At 40.4% G+C, this 18,368-nt stretch overlaps 1 protein-coding gene across 1 annotated transcript in view; it reads left to right on the top strand.

Moving 5' to 3' along the window:
• The window catches only part of ROR1 (receptor tyrosine kinase like orphan receptor 1), a 403,384-nt gene that overhangs the window by 258,132 nt on the left and 126,884 nt on the right, over window positions 1-18,368 (top strand). The window lies entirely within an intron of this gene.

Raw genomic sequence — 18,368 nt, 5'->3', positions numbered from 1 at the left:
TGTGTGTGTGTGTGTGTGTGTGTGTGTGTGTGTGTGTGTGTGTGTGTTTTGAGACAGAATCTCACTCTTTGCCCAGGCTGAAGTGCAGTGGCATGATCGCAGCTCACTGCAGCCTTGACTTCCTGGACTCAATCGATCTTGCCACCTCAGCCTCCTGAGTAGATGGGATTACAGGCACATACCACCATGCCTGGCTAATTTTTTGTGTTTTTTGTAGAGATGAAGTTTTGCCGTGTTTCCCAGGCTGGTCTTGAACTCCTGCGCTCAACCGACCTGCCCGCCTTAACCTCCTAAAATGCTGGGATTACAGGCATGAGCCACCATACCCAGCATCTGTCAGTATTTATAAAGCTGTTTGGGGGACACAGCTTGGAAATATCCATACTAAAAAAATTGACTCGATTCTGACCAGTAGAGACTAAATTTTCAACCGAGGGCTACACTGTCTGGGGAAGAAAATGGTGATATTCATGAGTTGTCCCTGGCTATAGAAGTCAGATGGATGAGGTACTTCGCCTTGCTGTCCTGAGTACATTCCATGCTGAAGGTGGGTCTCAGCAGGCAGAGCCCCCCAGGGTCAACTTCTGGGGCAGGCAGCCAACGTTATGATGCAGCTGCCATTTTTCGTGGATGATTCATGTGTGAAAGTGTCTCCCCCAAAAGAATTTGGGTCGTCTTGTTCTTTTTTCCAGAGCCAGGCTCTTATCAGACCAGAAGAGTCTCTTCATACAAATGGATCCCAGTTGGGAAGTTTATGAATGTTAAGGATAGTTGTTCGTTCCAAATACATAACCCTTTTTGTCTGTGGCATCTTATATTTGACTAGATTGCTTTTTCTCCTTAACAGAATTGGATCTTAGAATCCTGGGGTGTACATTTTGATGTGACTTCAGAGATAACTTAAAAAATTATCATGTATCTCTGTCTTCTAAATTCAGATGGTTTAACTCATTATTTGTTTTTTCCGACGTGAAGGCATAGCCTTAATGTGAACACAGCTTTTGCTTGTGTGTGTGTGTGTGTTTGTGTGTGTGTGTGTGCACATGGGCAATATAACATTTTGGCATGTGCTATGAAACTCTTCTGTACCCTTTTTTTTTTTTTTCCTGTTCAGAAGAAAGATGACAGCATTAAATCAACTGCCAGGAACACCCAAAACCAGTTCAGTATTTTCCCCCTGTTTCTTTTCCTAGGAAATATATCATAGGTATCTTCCTCCTCTTCCATGTTCATTATGTAAAATGTGTTGTTCTTGGATAGAGATTGGAGGAAGAAGAGAATGGTATTTTGCAGTGTCTTTCAAGGAATAAATGCCATCAAAACACTTGAATATGAAGTTGACACTACTTTGAAATAATGTAGCCCAGTCTGCCTGAAGCTTAACAGACACGACCCAAAGGAAAAAATGATTCATAAAATATCAAAAGTACCTTGTGACAGAGGTGGGACCAGACTTTATCCCCTGGTCTTCACTGCACAGCCTTATAACACCATAGCTTCTCAGAAGTATCCTAAGATTGCAATGGAGATTAGACCAAGCAGTCGGCCCCGTTAGAGCCTGGAAGATACTATCAGAGCAATGTGTCTTTGTTTCTTCTTAATCACAGTCTTATTATAAGCCTCAAAGATTTAGGACCAACAAAAGGAAATTCTCAATTTCCATTGCTTTTTATATTCAACTTTTAAAGACAAAGATGGAAAAGAAAAGAAAATAAACAAGGGACTTTTTTCTACAAAACAATATTCTGTGTGAAACTACTTATATGAGTTACCTAGAGTAGTCAAATTCATAGACAGAAAGTAAAAGGGTGGTTGCCAGGGATTGGGAGAAAAGGAGAATGGGGAGTTAGTCTTTAGTGGACAGATTTCAGTTTGGGAAGATGAAAAATGTTTTGGGATGGATGGTGGTGATGGTTGCATAACACGGATTGTCCTTAATGCCACTGAGCTAAACACTTAAAAATAATTAAAATGATACATTTTGTTATGTGTATATTACCACAGTTTTCAAAAACCACATCCTTGGTATAATCTGGAATCTCCATACCCCTATGCACACGCATCCCCAGAAACAGGATATCATATTCTAAAGAATGATAATAACAAATTTATGCTATTTTTAATTCACCTTAATTTTGTTGTTTTCAAAATAATTGCATATACATGATGGCATCTGATAGTCACCAAAACTGGGAGAAAAGCATGACAGATCTTTTACTTCACAGATGAGGAAACTGAGGCTCAAAGTTACACTGCTGACAAGTAACAGAGTGGTACTAGAACCCAGGACTTGTGATATATATTCCTGGAGCCATGTATGATCACATGTAAAAATTTTAAATTGATACTTAACATATTATACTTACGAATCTTGGAAAAGAGACTAATACATTTTAAAAGGATTTTCAAAAACTTGAAGTGGTTTAGAGGTTTTGGGTATGAAAATTGGTTAACTTAGTTACCTCGTTATCTAGACATTCTGATTAACTGAGGTTTTATTATATAGTAATAATAATAACAAACCCTTATATAGACCTTCACTGTGCAGGTACTGCTATAAGTGCCTTAAGTATACTAACTCATTTATTGAAATGTATTATTTGTATTTAAAATGTATAACAAAATTTATTGAGACTTGCATGTGCCAAATGCTTTCCTTAGTGCTTTATACACTTTATCTCATTTAATCCATATAACAGTCAGAAGCAACAGGTATTACTGGAGCTTGGAGATGTGAAATAATTTGCTCAAGGATACACGAGAACAAGTGACACAGCCAGGACTCAAATCCGGGTCCACCCACCTCTTCACTATGACTCAGATGGTGTCGTGTGGGCCTTTCTAATCATTGTCATCTCTAAATATTACTTACATTATTCAAGTCGCTGGAGCAGTGTCCAAGGAGGGATGCTGGTTGGCTCATAGATTACTTCTTGAGAGACTTCTGAGTTTCACCCTGAAATTCTGACTTGAAATTTGATTTCATTGCTGAAAATGGAAGAAATACAGCTTTCATCTTCATGCGTAATTTGCTTTTTCTTTTTTTTTTTTTTATTATCCTGAGACTTACTGTAAATCACACTTTCCCAACAGTCCTGGGGGTTCTGATTATGTTCATGGGCTCTAGCTAAGAGCAAGGGCAGTAAATTACTGCCACTTTGTTTGGAAATTTTTTTAGCCACAGTACATTAGCTGCTTTTGTTTGCTTTTCCACTGGTGGTGTGCCCATTTTTATTTCAGAATTTGTTTCTTGAATGTCTCATATGTGAATAATGTAGCTTCCAAAATGGAATGGTTGGAGAAAAAATATGAATGAGGGTGTCTTGTTTGGCATCTGTAAGATTTTAAAGCATTTACAGCAAAAATGAGTTATCGAATCTCCCACCTCTCCTTCTCATCCTCTGTCTCTCTCTCTCACTTACTCATTATCTGCATTCTCTTTCCTTCCTATTCTCTCCATTCTACTCCATTTCCCTCAAAACAATTGCTAGATAATGACCATTGCAGTGGCTAATATCAGGTAACTACCAAGAAATGCCTTCTTTCAGGCTTTTCTTAATATTCTTGTTTATTTGAAAGATTGATAGATCAGAGGGTCAGGGGACGTGTTTTATTGTAAGTTTCTGTTCCAAATTTCCTGACATTTTCCATTAAAAATATGTAAATAAATAAACCTTTAAAAAGGAAGGAATGGGGCTAATAAGAACCAGACCCTAAAGTAATTGTCAAAATGTCAAAAGTAACTGCTTTTCCTTGACTCAACGTCATTAATCTTCAGGTAGGTACCTACCTTTCCATAGAATCTCCCTAATAGCTTGACCTGATTCTCCTGCTGGGCTAGTCCACAAATAGGTGCGTTCTAAAGTGACACCAAAATCCTCCATAGCTTTCAGGAATTGGTGTGGGAGTTCAGTGGAGACATTTGCATATGTTTTCAAGTCACGTCTTTTGGTAAAGTGATGAGAAAGGAGTCTGTAGCACACACTAGCAGTCCGGAGCTTAAGGTCTGCTCTTGAGTCTGCATCATCATCATGCTTGTGGGATCATCCTAAAGGTGCTAGAAAACAATGATGCTTGTGTGCAACCTAGATGAATTTGAAAATTAACTGGTTTTCCTCAAGTTTGTCAGAGTTTCTAAAGTGGCTTTGGAAAGGGTACCAGTGCACATGAACAGGAAGCTTAATTTAGAGAATTTTCATCATTGTCAATAATCCATACAAAAATTGGTTATTTCATTTTCTTGGGCTTTATATGAGACACCTTTCAGGGAGGCTGCCTACCTCATCATAACCCTCTGTTGTCTGATAGCTGCTCTCATGACCCCATCATGAGGGGCATTTAGTAGCCATGTTTGTATTTATAACCCTGTCCTTCTGGCAAGAGTTGATTGGACCAGGGAGAGGGCACCTGGCTCAGGTTACACCAGAGTCTCTTTCCCAGGAGTTTGCAATTGGAACTCAGAGGTAGCCAGTTAGTGTTTGTCAGTTGCTGTTAGCCCCAGGAGATCAACCTGGGGGCCAGAGTGTTGATCTTCTACTGTGTGCATAGAAAAGCCAAGAAAGCTGGTTTTCAAAGAGAGACGTAAGCAGATTCATAAAGAGAATTAGAGTCTGGGGGTGGAGGGAGATTCCTGATCTGGTTCCTGGCAGATTTCCAGTTCTTGGTTCTTGTTCCTCTCGAAACCTGGCCAAATATCTTGCCAGAGTTCCATAAGAAACCCTTGCATCCTATGTTAAATTTTCCATCTACCTCATCTGCTTTTCCTCATCATCTTAAACAGGCTTGAGTTAGTTCCTATTGAATGTAATCAAAGGGTCTTAATAAAGACAGGTTGACACCTCTCTGGTGTGTATATGTTTGATTATAGAGATGGCCAAGTAAACACATAGATGGATGTTTATACTTGCCCTTTGGTACCCTAGAAGGTTTGAGTTGGAAACAAACCTAAGGGATCTCCTAGCCTTATCCTCACATTAGACAGATATGAGAACTGAGGACTATAAACAGGTAAAATCAGTGATTTATCCAGGGTCACAGAGCTAGGACTTGATCCCTGGCCTTCTGGTCATGAGGCCAGCCAATGTTCTTTCTCGGCTGGCTCCCTAGTGCCATCCATCCATCCATCCATCCATCCATCCAACTATCCATCCATCCATCCAACCATCCATCCATCCATCCATTCATCCATCCAACCATCCATCCATCCATCCATCCATCCATCCATCCATCCATCCGTCCGTCTATCCATCCACCTTTCCATCCAGTAAATATAAACTGAGCAGGATTCTGCTATATGACAGGTTCTGGGACACATGCTTTTTGTCTTCAACAAACTCACAGCATAGAAGGACCAAAGTTCTTTATGCTTATTTTTGCTTCATTCCATGGGCTTTCCCATCCGGAGGGCACTTTGCTAACTTTGCTAGCCTGTGATCACAGCGAGTTCATCCAAGAATCTCCCAGAATATACTCCCATCATATATTCTCTGTGCCACTTGTATCATTGTTGCCTAATATCTGTGATAATCCATGTTCATATTGAATCTCCCCTGGGAGATCCTTGAAACCAGGAACTGCATGTAAGTCATTACTTTTACTTCCTAGCACAGAATCTGTCACAAGGTACTTCTCCAATAAATGCCTGCTCCTCTAAAGAATTTATTTCATTCCTTAGAATCTCAAGCAAGAGCTGTATATCAGTTAGCTCCTGCTAGGTAACAAACCACAACAAACCTAGTAGCTTGCAGCTACAATCATGTATTATTATTCTCTCTCCTGGTTCTGAGAGTTGACTGGGATCAGCTAGATGATTCTTGCACAGGGTCTCTCATGTAGTTTCAGTCACATGGTGGCTGGGTCTAGGGTCATCTTAAAGACTTTGTCATTCACATGTCTGATGTCCCAGCTGAGAGGGCACAAGCCGCTGGAGTCTGGAACAGCTGGGCTGTTCCACACAAGTATGTTTGTACAAGAGATGTCCAAGAGCATCTCTTTGTTCTCTCCAAGTACTCTCCATGTGGTGGCCTCAGGGTAACTGGTGTCTGAAGGCTCCCAGAGGTACTGCTTCAAGCTTTTATAAACCTGACTCTCAAGTCTCTCACACAGTGTCACTTCTGCAACATTCTGTTCTCAGAGGCCCTGCCACATGCAAGGAGGACACGATCACAGAGGTCCTTCCAGTTGCAAGGAAAGGGCACACAGACTCCACCTTCTGGTGGAAGGAGCATCAAAGAATTTGCAGATATGTTTCCACCTCTCTGCTTTATGCTTCTTCTTGCATGAGAAATATGAACGAAAATGAACACTTTTCAGGGAGCTTTCGTTTCAGATGGAAGCTGTGATTTTTCAGACAACTGAAAGTTTCTTGCTTCATTGACAGCCATATCCATTGCAACCAGTTTGCTAGACCTAACCACAGTTACTCACAGAAATTTGCTAACTATGGATTTTAGTGGCCTAGGAGTTAGTATGGGCAGGCAAGGTGGATCAGGGCCTCATTTTATCATGCAGTTCTTGTGTGCTGGGAACTGATTAGGCTCTATGGCTATGAAGACCATGATGAAAAGATGCCTTGGGGCTCCTCAATTTAGTCATATATGAGTGGTTCTGTCTTTAGTTGTCACCTTGATGAGGGTGTGCAGTTGACATTTCTTGAACAGGGGATTAGGGTGTTAAATACCCTACCACATGCAAGCAAACCTAAAATGCTAATAATTTCTGACCTAATGTCAGAAACAGTGAAGTGGGAGGGAAGCTGAGAGAAGTGCTCTGTGGAGTCCTCAGCAGAAACGCATGGCACATGTCACCAAGGATGGCATCTGGTTTGTGTGCCACACACTCTCCAACAATTTCACAGCTTCTGCCCTTCCTTTTCCCTCTGCAGCCCTGCTCTCCATCAAAGTTCAATGCAAGCACCTCCCCAACTCTTTCACACGTTCCCTGATTTCTAGAGCTGGACAAGTTCACCCCTCCTACACATAAAACATCCTTCTTCTTACCTCGTCCCTTGTTCTGATTATTTTCATAGGTTTCTTTTCTGTCATTATTTTATGAGGCCAAGGAGAGATGGGACAGGTCCCCCATCCATGTCCGCACAAGTGTTTAATAAGTATTTGCTTATTTATCTTCTGTTGCTCCTCTCCTGTCTACTCCTCTCCTCCCCTAAATGCCTGTACATTCCAGCAAGAAGACAGGAAGTCTGGGGTTTCTCTCCCTCTCCACTCCACACTGGGTCTGGCCCACTCTGCCTGATAAAAGTCAGAGAACCATCTGGCCTCTCTGCCACCACCTCAGTAACCTTGGCCAGCCTGTTTTGATCTCAGCCTCCCTCTCTCCACCCGCTCTTGGGAACGCCTTCAGCACTCAACATCTTGACCGCACACTTGGTTTTTGATCTCACTTTGACTTGTACTTTCAAATTAGATCCCTGGAATATCTCCTTCTTCCAGAGCTTACAGGGCTCCTAAAGGACAGAGGCCACACCACCTCTTTTTTAAAAAAATTCCACCGATTGCAAGGTGTTACCTCCTTTGGAAACCCTTCTCTGACACCTCTGGCTTGAAAAATGGATTAAGTTTCCCCTTCTAGGGTTCTTTACCACCCTGAACATAGCAGATCATACTTTATCATGATTGTCTCTTTACCTGCATGACTCTGTAGCCAGGGTGAGCAATCTTTGAATACAGGATCTTATGGATTTATCTATTTATAATAAAATAAAAATAGATTTTTTCATCTCTTCATCTAGCATTTTACACATCTATCTTTGGCAAGCCTGTGATAGGTTTAAGGAGCCACAGCAAATGAAAAAGGCATGGTCACATCCTCAAAGTTCACAGCCTTGTGTGTTGAATTGATTTTTGTCTACTTTCTTGCTACAAAGAAAATAGTACCTCCCTCAGTTTTCATCTCCAGATTTCTCAGTGCTTTTCTGTTTTCTTAAAAAGCAGTAGAGCAGATAATCTCTAATTGCTGAGGAATTTGGTTCAAAATTTGAAGCCAAAACCGCCCCATTCATGAGAGAGAACCTTCAAGTGACAGGGACTACACCATTGCACTGCCTTGCTAACAAGAGCTCTTGAGATGTGGTCAAGTCAGCAGATTCTTTCAAATTTTGAAATATGGATCTTGCACAATGAATGGAGAAAGGAGGAAAGAATGGCTTGTGTGCCCTTTTGTGTTCCCTAAAGTTTACCTTCTGGGAAAACATGAAACTGGAATGTCAGCCTCGGTGGAACTGAGTTGGAATGCTGACTGGCACACATCTTGATTAAACAGGAGTTTCCGAGATTGTATAACTATGTGATCCCCAGAGGAATAGAAACTGATGGGCCAGAATGACAAACTTGTATTTTGAAAGCCACCCAGGCTCCACTTAGAGCCATCAAATGCTTGAGAATTTATTATGACTGGGCAAGCCACTGCCTCACAGAGTTAGGCCAGTGTAGTGAAAATACACATAGATTTTGTCTTTGAAGACCCTGAATGTGGCCTAGTTCTTCCTAGCAGCAGGCCCTCTACCAGGGCTGAAAGCACAACTACTGCATTTGCATGACGTAGAAGCAGCTAGAAACTTTCATGGTGAGAATCACGCATCGTGCTGATGCTGAGGCATCTCCTGCTCATAGTACTGAAATCACAGAGGTGACTTATGATGTGTTCTGTTTGTGTTGGCCCAAAGCCCAAAACAGAAATGTATTTCAGGCTTGGCTTTCTAGATTCTGTCTCCAGTTATTTAAAAGTTCATTAATGATGTGGACCCACTCATCCTGTCCTGCTATAGTTAAGGTCTGTCAGCATTTTTCAAAGGTTTATAATTCAACCACAAAGGAGAATGCAGTCTTTAGGTTGCAGTATGACCCACAAAGCTTAAGCCCAGGAGTCAGAAACTTTGCTTTTTTGTTGTTGTTTGTAAGTTATACCCTTACTAATTTATAGTGAAGCAAAATAATAGCTGGTGGTTTTGTTGGTATTATTTGGTTTGGTTTTACAGAGATGGGAAAAGCTGCAAGTGACTTCTTGGAATGTAGATGTACCCAAACCCTAAAGAGTTGTTAGACCTATGGATTTACTTATCAACCTAGCATTCAGCTAAAGATGGGGGTTTAGTTTTTTAAAAATTACCATTTTAAAATTGGGATGGATGAGGCTGAGAAAGTTAGAAAAAAGATTGGGAATATTTCTCCAAAACTCAAGGACCAATTCTCAAGCCAGGAACTTTGTATCCAAAATTTCAGTTAAAAGACTTTGGTCATATTAAATAGAAATAAAGTGATTGGCCTGATGGTTCAGTATGTTTCTGCCCATAACTTCTAAGTATTCCGATTTAAAACTTCAAGTGAAACATGCACACATGATAAATATAAAATAACAAAATGATAGCTTCCCATAATAAAAATACTTGAAAATGAGGTAAAATAAATTAAATATTTAAACCCACAAAAATTCACTTTCTATGTCTGTTCAGCTGCTATAGCAAACTACCACAGACTGGATGGCTTACAAAATAACAGAAATTTATTTCTTACAGTTCTCCGGCTAGAAATTCAAGATCAGAACACCAGCATGGTCAGGTTCTCTCTGGTGAGGACTCACTTCCTGGTTCACAGACAACTGTCTTCTTGTTGTGTCCTCACATGGTAGGAGAGGCAGGGGACGTCCCTGGGGTCTGTTTTATAAGGGGACTAATCCCATTCATGAAGGTACCACCTTTATGACATCATTTCCCAAGGCCCCACTTCATCACCCTCAGCATTGAACATACTAATTTTAGGGGGCCACAAACATTCAGACCATATATTCACAAAACATTATAATCAGGAAAAGGTCTCTTAGAGTAACCTAATTGGTGGTTACCAAGGATCCCCTCAAATAACCTGCTCCTGGGGTAAAAATAAAGACTGGTTGGTAAGGGAAGGAGGTTTTATCTGGATGGTCTCAGGTGAGTTAATAGTGAGAAAAGTTCTTAATGACAGTAGGTTACAAAATACGGACTGGGAGTAGGAACAGGAGAAGAGTGTCAATGGAACTGAATTCTAGTCCTAGCTGTGTAGAGCCTAGCTATGCTAAGACCTCTATAAACCTTGGTATCTTCCTTAAAATGGGGCTGGAAAATCCTCTGCGTATCACAGGGTTCTGGTGAGGACAAAATGTAATAATTCATGTAAAATGCCTGGTAGAATCAGCACCCAACACATGTTCCCTTCTCCTCCCTATACCTGAGACTCAAAGCAATCTAAATGCTGGAAACCAGCCACTCGCATTTGGTATAGATATTTTCTTAAGAGGAAAAAGTAGTTTCCCCTGAGCTCTTAAGAGTGTATTTACATACAATTGGCCTATTTGTAAAAAAGATCTACTCATTAAAATAAGCCTCTAGGTAGTGAAGTCAAAGTTTTCTTAAACTTCTTTGAGTTGCTCCTCGTGATAAGTGGGCTTCCTAAGGAAAGACCTATAAAGGTGGCTGTCTTTCCCCATTAACCCTGATTTATAGGGGGTTTTGCTCTAAGTGCATATTTGCAGAGCCATTCCTAATGTATGTGTGTTCCCTCCCCAAAAAGGAGGCACATGATTGGCCATTTGTTGTCTTTGGTCCAATGGATACTCTTTAAACCCACTCTTAACTACTCAGTAGTCAGTAGCCAAGCTCAGCTTGATGCATTAGTCCTTGTGTTCTCTAGAAAATGTGTTCAGACAGGACCCAGCCCAGCACAGCACTTCTTTTCTTTTCACTTTTAATCATCACATGCCCTGGTTTCCAGCAGGTTTGTTCAGCCAGAAAATGTTTATGTTCATCGTACCGCCTCTGTACTTAACCTGGGGCAGAGGTTTGGATACTGGAGAGTGAAGACGAAGGGTTGGGTTGGAGATGTGATTTCACGCTTTATCAGCAATGTGACTTTAGGCAACACACTTAATATTTCAGCATTGTTTTCTTCTTCCGAAGAAGGGATTGTAGTGGAGAATACTCCTGAGGATTTTTGAGGAATAAATTAATTACAGGGTTTAGCAGGAAGCCAGGCAAGAGTCAGTGGTCAGGAAATGTTAGTGATAGTTACTGTAGCCAAGTATTCTCTTAGTCACTGCACAGGAGAATCATTTGGAAAGGGTTTTTAAAAAACGCTCGTGTCTGGACTCCATTCTCGAATGATTAAATTAGAATCTCTAAGGGTGAGACCCAGGTATCAATATATTTTTCTGGAATGCTTTTGATATTCCAAAGATGGATTATCTCTTTTAACCCCCACAACATCCCTAATGGGTAGGTATGATTATTAGCCCATTTCAGAGTTGAGGAAACTGAGACTCAGAGAGGTTGCTATGACTTAACAGCAAGTTAGAGGTGGTGCTCTGACATAAAGCCAAGCAGTCCGGCTCTGGAGCCTATGCTCTTGGTTGGTGTGACACTGTCTATTATTATAAGCAGGGCCTCCAATGAGATGTCCGATGAGAACTAAGATCCAGCAGGTGGGGTCAGCCGATGGTCTCGGGTCCCTTCATACCCTCAGCTTACCCACCTCCTGCTCCTACTTTCAGCTCTGTGCATTTGGGACTTCCCAGCAGCCCTGTGTCAGATAATGAACTGTGGTTATTCAGAAGTCCCCTGCTATTTCGGCTGATTTTATTAAATGCAGCTTGTGGCTTCGACTCAAGAATGTGCAAGCTGATTTAGATTAGGCTTTGCATTGAGTTTATTAAGATAAAAAATATTTCCCGAGATAGTGAGTCAGAAGTATTTATGGTGAAGTGTGCTGAAAGTGAACGCAGGTTGATAGCGTGAACAGAATGTTCTCTCCAAGTCAAATGCGATGACCTAACTGTGTTTGGCAGCCTTCCTTTATGTTTAGCTAAGCATTTTATTTCATGTTGGGAACCTCCTCCCTCTTCTGAAAAGCATCAGTCATGTGGGAGGCTAGGATTTTGGCATATGCCTCCTTTGATGCCGAGACCCAGGCCCTAAGCCTAATTGTGACTGGCTCCTTGGCTGACTGGTGGGTTGCCATGGCAAAGGACTGCTCAACTTTTTATATCTCAGTTTCTCTCACCTGTCATAATGGGAATATAACTCTTGGCCCCACCTCCCTCCCTGAGGAGAGATGGGGGGGCACTTTGAAAATTAAGTAATAAATGTTGGGAAGGATTTGTGGATTTGTGGATGTGACATCTTGTCAAGTGGGTAAGTAATAAATGGGGTGTCTCCAAAGCTAATTTGCTTAAAATTCACTTGAACCTTCCATTTACTTCATCAACCAGCATTTGTTAAATACCTACGAAGTTCACGATAACACATGAAGTGTTATCGTGAATACAAAAAATGAAAAAAGGAGTAAATAGAGTCTCAATTCCCAGAGAGCTCAAAAACTAACTTTTTTCTTGCCATTCACTTTTTTTGGTTCATTAAGCCTCAGTACAGACCATGCCTGTGCTGTATTTAAAAAGCTCATTCTCAATGATGACTTCCAGTTACATCATAAGCAACTAGTGGTGATTTAGTTGTTTTCAGTACCAGTGGGTATTGTCACGTGCTTGATGGACTCATAAAAAGGCCAGAATATTTTTTAGTCTAGGTTATGAGTAGTGTAAAGGACAATGAAAGACTACAGGTTGGATTGATTGGGAATCCAACTGCATCAGATTATATAATATGGTCTCTGCTGTTCAAAGGCCTGGGTCTGGGTCCTGGCTCTGCCACTTTCTGGCTGTGTATGACTTTGGGAAATTCCTTAACTTCTCTGTGTCTCTGTCTCCTTATCTCTAAAATGAGAGTAATTTTAGAGTCTACCTCATAGGATTGTTGTGAAGTTTAAGTTAAAGTGTGTAAGATGCTCTGAATAGTGCCTGGCATTTTGTAACTGCTCAGAAAACTGTTAGCTACGATCATCACTTCCTATAGTTAATGGAAAAAAATGGTGGAACTAAAAGGATACTGGCATTTCATTTCCCTACATTGTAAAAATAACAAATCCTTTTAAATTCAGAGTCCCAAACTTTTGCCCAGATCTGACACAATCGCTTGGGATTGCCCCAAAGCCCCAAATGGCCTGTTCGGAAATAGAAAACATGCCATGCATGCCACTCTGCTCTCTGACTCATACTGCTCAGAGCCTGAGCTAACCCATTTTGTTCTGAAAGCCTTACACCAGTCGAGGTCCACGAGGCCTGGGAAGGGGCAGCTATGGAGTGTGATGGAAAGAGCACTGGACCTGGAGTCCAAATCCTGGCTTTGCCTTTTATTAGCCGTGAACTCTGGGATAGGCCTTTAAGTCCTCTGGACTGCAGCTTACCCATCCTAATTGTGCAAAAGCAATGGTGAGTGAAACTGCTGAAACAAATTCAGGCAGTGGCACCGAACTGTACCAAACTAGTGGTCACTGTACACTCCACTGCCATACACTTGTAGTTAAAAAAAAAAAAAAGCCAATTGCACTTAAGAATGTCGTCCATGGAGCAGTAAAATTTATTAATCGTATTAAATCTTGACCCTTGAATACATATATTTCTAATATTTTATATGGCAGATGGGCAGTATACATAAAGTAATCCTGCCAAATACTATGACTGTCTCAAAGAAAAGCATTTGAGTTCTGAGCTGAACTAGCCACTTTTGATTTAAAGAATGACCAACAGAGAAATTATGGTTAGTTATTCTTGAATATTCTTTAAAATGAGCAAAATGAACTGGCCACTTCAAGGAAACAGTAGTAGTAGTTGCCAATTATAAAATTTGAACTTTCAAGCAAAAATTAGAATTTGACAAAACTTTTAGCCACCATCACGAGCTTGAGACCTTCTTCTCAATCATAGCTGATGACGCTGGTGGTGATATAAATGCATTTGAATTTTCTATGTTAGATAAGTAAGGGTGTCCACATTTTGAAAATGAACATAACTCAGTAAACCAGTGTTTTCTAAATGGGTAATGCATCGTGTTACAAAATCATGCATAGAATAACCATTCAAAGTACAAGATAAATCAATCTATTATAATGTAATAGATTATGAAAAGTTTGTTGATATGATTTCAGGTTTCACATTGCAACCAACCTTTAAGAAAGTACCACCTATCAAATGTTGATGTAGTATCAAAGAAGAATATCCTAAATCATCTGAAAGACTATTAAAAACCGTTCCCTTTTCCAACTGTGGGAAGCCAGATTTTCTTTAACCAAAACAACATACCTCAACAGATTGAATGCTGTAACAGAAGGCCTCAGCTGTCTGGTTTTAAGGCAAATAATAGATGTGTAATCATTTTTTAAAATGCCACTTTTTTCACTATTTTTGATGTATGTGTATGGAAAATATTTTTCACTAAATATTTTTACTAAAATATTTATATTAAGCAATGGGACTGTCCTTATTTTTAAATAAGTTAATAAACAAATATTGTAAAACTTTCTCTTTGGGGGCATCAGTATTTTAAAGATTATCGAGGAGTCCTGAGACCAAAAAATTTGAAAACTGCATCATGGACTCTGGAGCAAAAATAATTTGTTTTAAATCTCGCTTCTACTTACTGTGTGATCTTGGACAACTTTCTTACCTTCTCTGTTTCCCATGCGTAAAATGTTCATATGAATACCTGTCATGACAATAAATACCATTTAGGTATTATGTATTATCACCATCATTATGATATCATTATCGTTGTCTGTGTCATCATCCTCATCATTACTAGTATTAGCACTGGGAGACATCGTTTGTTCAGGGACACAGAGCTAGAGGTGGATTCAGTGGGAATGGAATTTTTCCCTTAAGCCAGACTGTACCCTACCTCCTATTTACCGTCTGCCATCTCAACGTTTGTAGTCTAGGGAATAAGGGAAAAGAGGATGAGAAATCTCCCATAGCACATATCATCAGAACTACTGAATCAAACCACTGAAAACGGTACAAATAGCCAGGTTTACATGTAGAAGCCAGATTGCTTTGTGTGGCATTCAAGCTCACTGGACACCTGCTACCTGTCATCCAGTGGTTCTGCAGATGCCCATTCAGAAACACAAACTGTCTCAGAAGAAGCAGACCAGACCTCAAAGGCCCAGGTAATAGATTATGAATCCAAAGCCCAGGATTCACAACCGATTGATAATAGATGTATATTATCAATAGATTATGATAATCTGTTATGATAATAGATTATGAGTCCAATGTGAATTGAGTCCAGTGTGAATTTCCTCTGCACCAGACACCTTTGCTGGGATGCCCAGGTGTTCTCTGAAGGGAATGACTAGTCCAGAACCAGCAGTGTCACCCCGAACTTTGGGTGTAGAGAGGAGAATGGGTCCCCCAACACATGAGGCTACTGCAGAAGGACCCAGATGGTTCTGGGAAGAGAATGGATCATGGTCAGAGGCTTGTTCACAACAGGAAAAATAGCAGTCAGTGACAGAAACATGCGTTTTTATTTGATTTTATTTCAGTCATGAAATGCTTTTGTGTTCTTTAGGCAAAAGATTGTTCTAATGCTTCTGGTCTTTGCCAAACTGAGGACCAGACAGTCTGTTAGTTTTGCTTACTAAGTGAGCACCTACAGATGGTAAACAAATTTGAACCTTCTTCTTTGTTGGTGGAAAGTTAAAACCAAATTCCCTGTTTGTGGCAAGTCTCCTTTGTTCAGTAAACACCAAGATTTATTTGCATTTCCTTTGTTCTCTCTGGAAACACACTGCTTGGACCATCTACTACACTGATGTCACAGTGCCCTGCAACCCTCGTGTTTGTTTTTAGGTATTTATTTTATGGAGCAGGTCAGGTGAGGTGCCTGCCTCTGGAGGGAAACCAGAAAGAACATCAGCTGGCACCCAGGGCTACAGCTTAGGCCCATTAACCAGACAGTCTTGGCTGAAGTTAGGGGAAGAGCACAACCCTGTGGGTATATGTGTGTCCGTGGCCCACCTTGGTTTAGGGAGATATTCCAACTCTGTACCCAGCCCTCAATGGGTCTCATGGTTCTAGAGCAGTCTGGTGGAGTGAAAAGAGTTGGGGTTGGCAGCCAGAGAGATGTAAATTGGACCTCAGTTCTGCCGCAAGGCCTCCGAGAAGTCACTTAACCTTTCTGATCCTAGGTTTCCTCATTGTAAAACAGTGATAATGACTTCTCCTTTGCAAGGTTATCATGCAGGTGAATACTAAAGTAAAGCCCTAGCATATAGTACGACTTCAAAACAGTCCAGAGCTGGCCAGCTGCCTCAAATGGACTTTCTTTAGGTGCTTGGCTGAGCATGAGAATTAAAGGCCATTAGCGATGGAAGCTTTGGGCAGTTTCCTGTGTAACCATGGGGCAAGTCTGCTAATCTCTGAGACATGATTTCCTCATCTGCACTGGAAATCATGGTAATTAATGTGCCTTTCTTACTTCTCTAGATTGTTAAAGGATAACAGGAGACAGAGGCTGTCAAAACATTTTGTAACCTGAAAAGCAGTATACAGACTTTAAAAATAATAGTGAAAATAATAGTAACAACATTAATTCACATTTTTACATGCTTCCTTTTTACCAAACACTGGCTTAAGTGCTTCCTAGATGTCACCTAATTTCATTTTAATCCTCCTCTAACAGTTCCCTCAGATGGAGCTCTGTTTATTGTTCCTGTGTTTCAGTTGGTTAAACTGAGGTACAAAGAGGTTAACTTGCCCAAAGTCATGCAGATAAGCAAGAGGCTGACCTGAATTCAAACCCAGCCAATCAAATTCCAGCGTCTGTCCCATGGAGTATTAATTACTATGCTTAAAGTGGCATTGTTATGTGATTACATTGCTATCTCTAAGTTTCTCTCCACAAAGGGTACATAGTTATCTATTCTCAAGGAATGAGATGGATCTATAAAGGCATAACAATGACTCCATAGAGCCATCTGCTAATTAGCCTCCCTCCTTTCTGGGCATACCTCAAACATCTTAGGAACGTACCTGCTTATATCCATGAGCAAACACATTCGTGGATTGAGTATAGAAGTATATAGACTGGAGAAACATGCCCAAAGATAAAGATCAAAATATAAATGTTAGGAAGCAAAGCATTAGCAAGATCATTTACAGGCTCATGAATCTGTTGTGAAGGATAATTATTCATTGGCTTAAGTGAGATGGAAAGTGTCATTCATTGGCTTAAGTGAGATGGCAATGCAGTGCTCATGCTTAATCTCTCCTACTGCACACATGATAAATGCCATTCATATGTGAGACACACTCCTGTGAGGCTGCCCAGACATTAACAATGTTCCTCCTGAATCGTGGGTTGGCGGGGGCAATTAAAGCAAATAATGAATCAATTATTTTTAGCATTTACAAACTCATTTTACAGACATTTGGGCAATTAAATTACCCAGTTAAAAAGCTCAAAAAAAGTTACTTTTTAATAAATTCCATTAAATTCAACAAATTTGCTGCACTCTGCCTGTGCTGTCCAATACAGTAGCCACTAGCCACATGTGGCTATTTAAATTTAAAGATTCAGTTTTCAATTGCTGCAGCCATATTTCATGCATTCAGTAAGCCCTGTGTGACTAGTGGCTACCAGTCAGTGCAGATTATGGAACATTTCCATCATTGCCAAAAGTTCTGGTGGGTAACGCTGCTACACAGTAGTATACACTGAGGATGCAGTGATGACCAGAACATTCCTATTTCTGCCCTTATGGGGCTCATAGCTCTCAGTGAAGATGGCTGCTGAACAAGTCACCCCAGATTTGGACCTAGGAAGACATGGGACAATGCGATGGTATGGCGGGGGGTCTACCCAAGAAGGGGTGTCTAGGAAAAATGAAACCAAAGAAAGCTCCCTACACATGAATAACAGCAAATTTTTTTAATAATTCAAATTTAATTAAAAATAAATTATTTTCTCTGCAACTGGATACTACAACTAATATTAATACTGATGTTTAAATACTTTATTGAATAAGCTTAAATGAAACTTATTTTGTTATTAAATGTATAAGGCAATAAATCTTAAGAGGAACCAAATGCAAAATGTATATGCAGCATGATTCCATTTATATGAAGTTCTGAAACAGGCAAAATTAACCTATGATAATAGAAATTAGAACCTTAGTTGCTCGGAGGAGGGGTAGGAGGGAGTGGTTGGGAGCAGGGACCAACTACAAAAGATTGTAGGGGTACTTTCTGGGGTGTTGGGGTTCTATCAAGGTAGGGGCATTGGTTACATGGGTGAAGGCATTTGCCTATACTCATGGAACTGTATAACCAAGACCTGAATAATGTACAGTATTGAATATTGAATTTATATATATGTGATTGAAAGAATTACATATTGCAACATTAAAGTTATGGTTGATATGAGTAACATTATGGAAATATCCATTGCTCCATTACTCTATCTGCCTCTGACCTGGCCTTCATAACTT

The sequence above is a fragment of the Sapajus apella genome, unplaced genomic scaffold (assembly GCF_009761245.1).
Source record: "Sapajus apella isolate SASKATOON/1434 unplaced genomic scaffold, GSC_monkey_1.0 scaffold36, whole genome shotgun sequence".
Lineage (NCBI taxonomy): Eukaryota > Metazoa > Chordata > Mammalia > Primates > Cebidae > Sapajus > Sapajus apella.
Note: the sequence above shows the minus strand (reverse complement) of the source record. Positions and strands in the feature narration are given on the sequence as shown.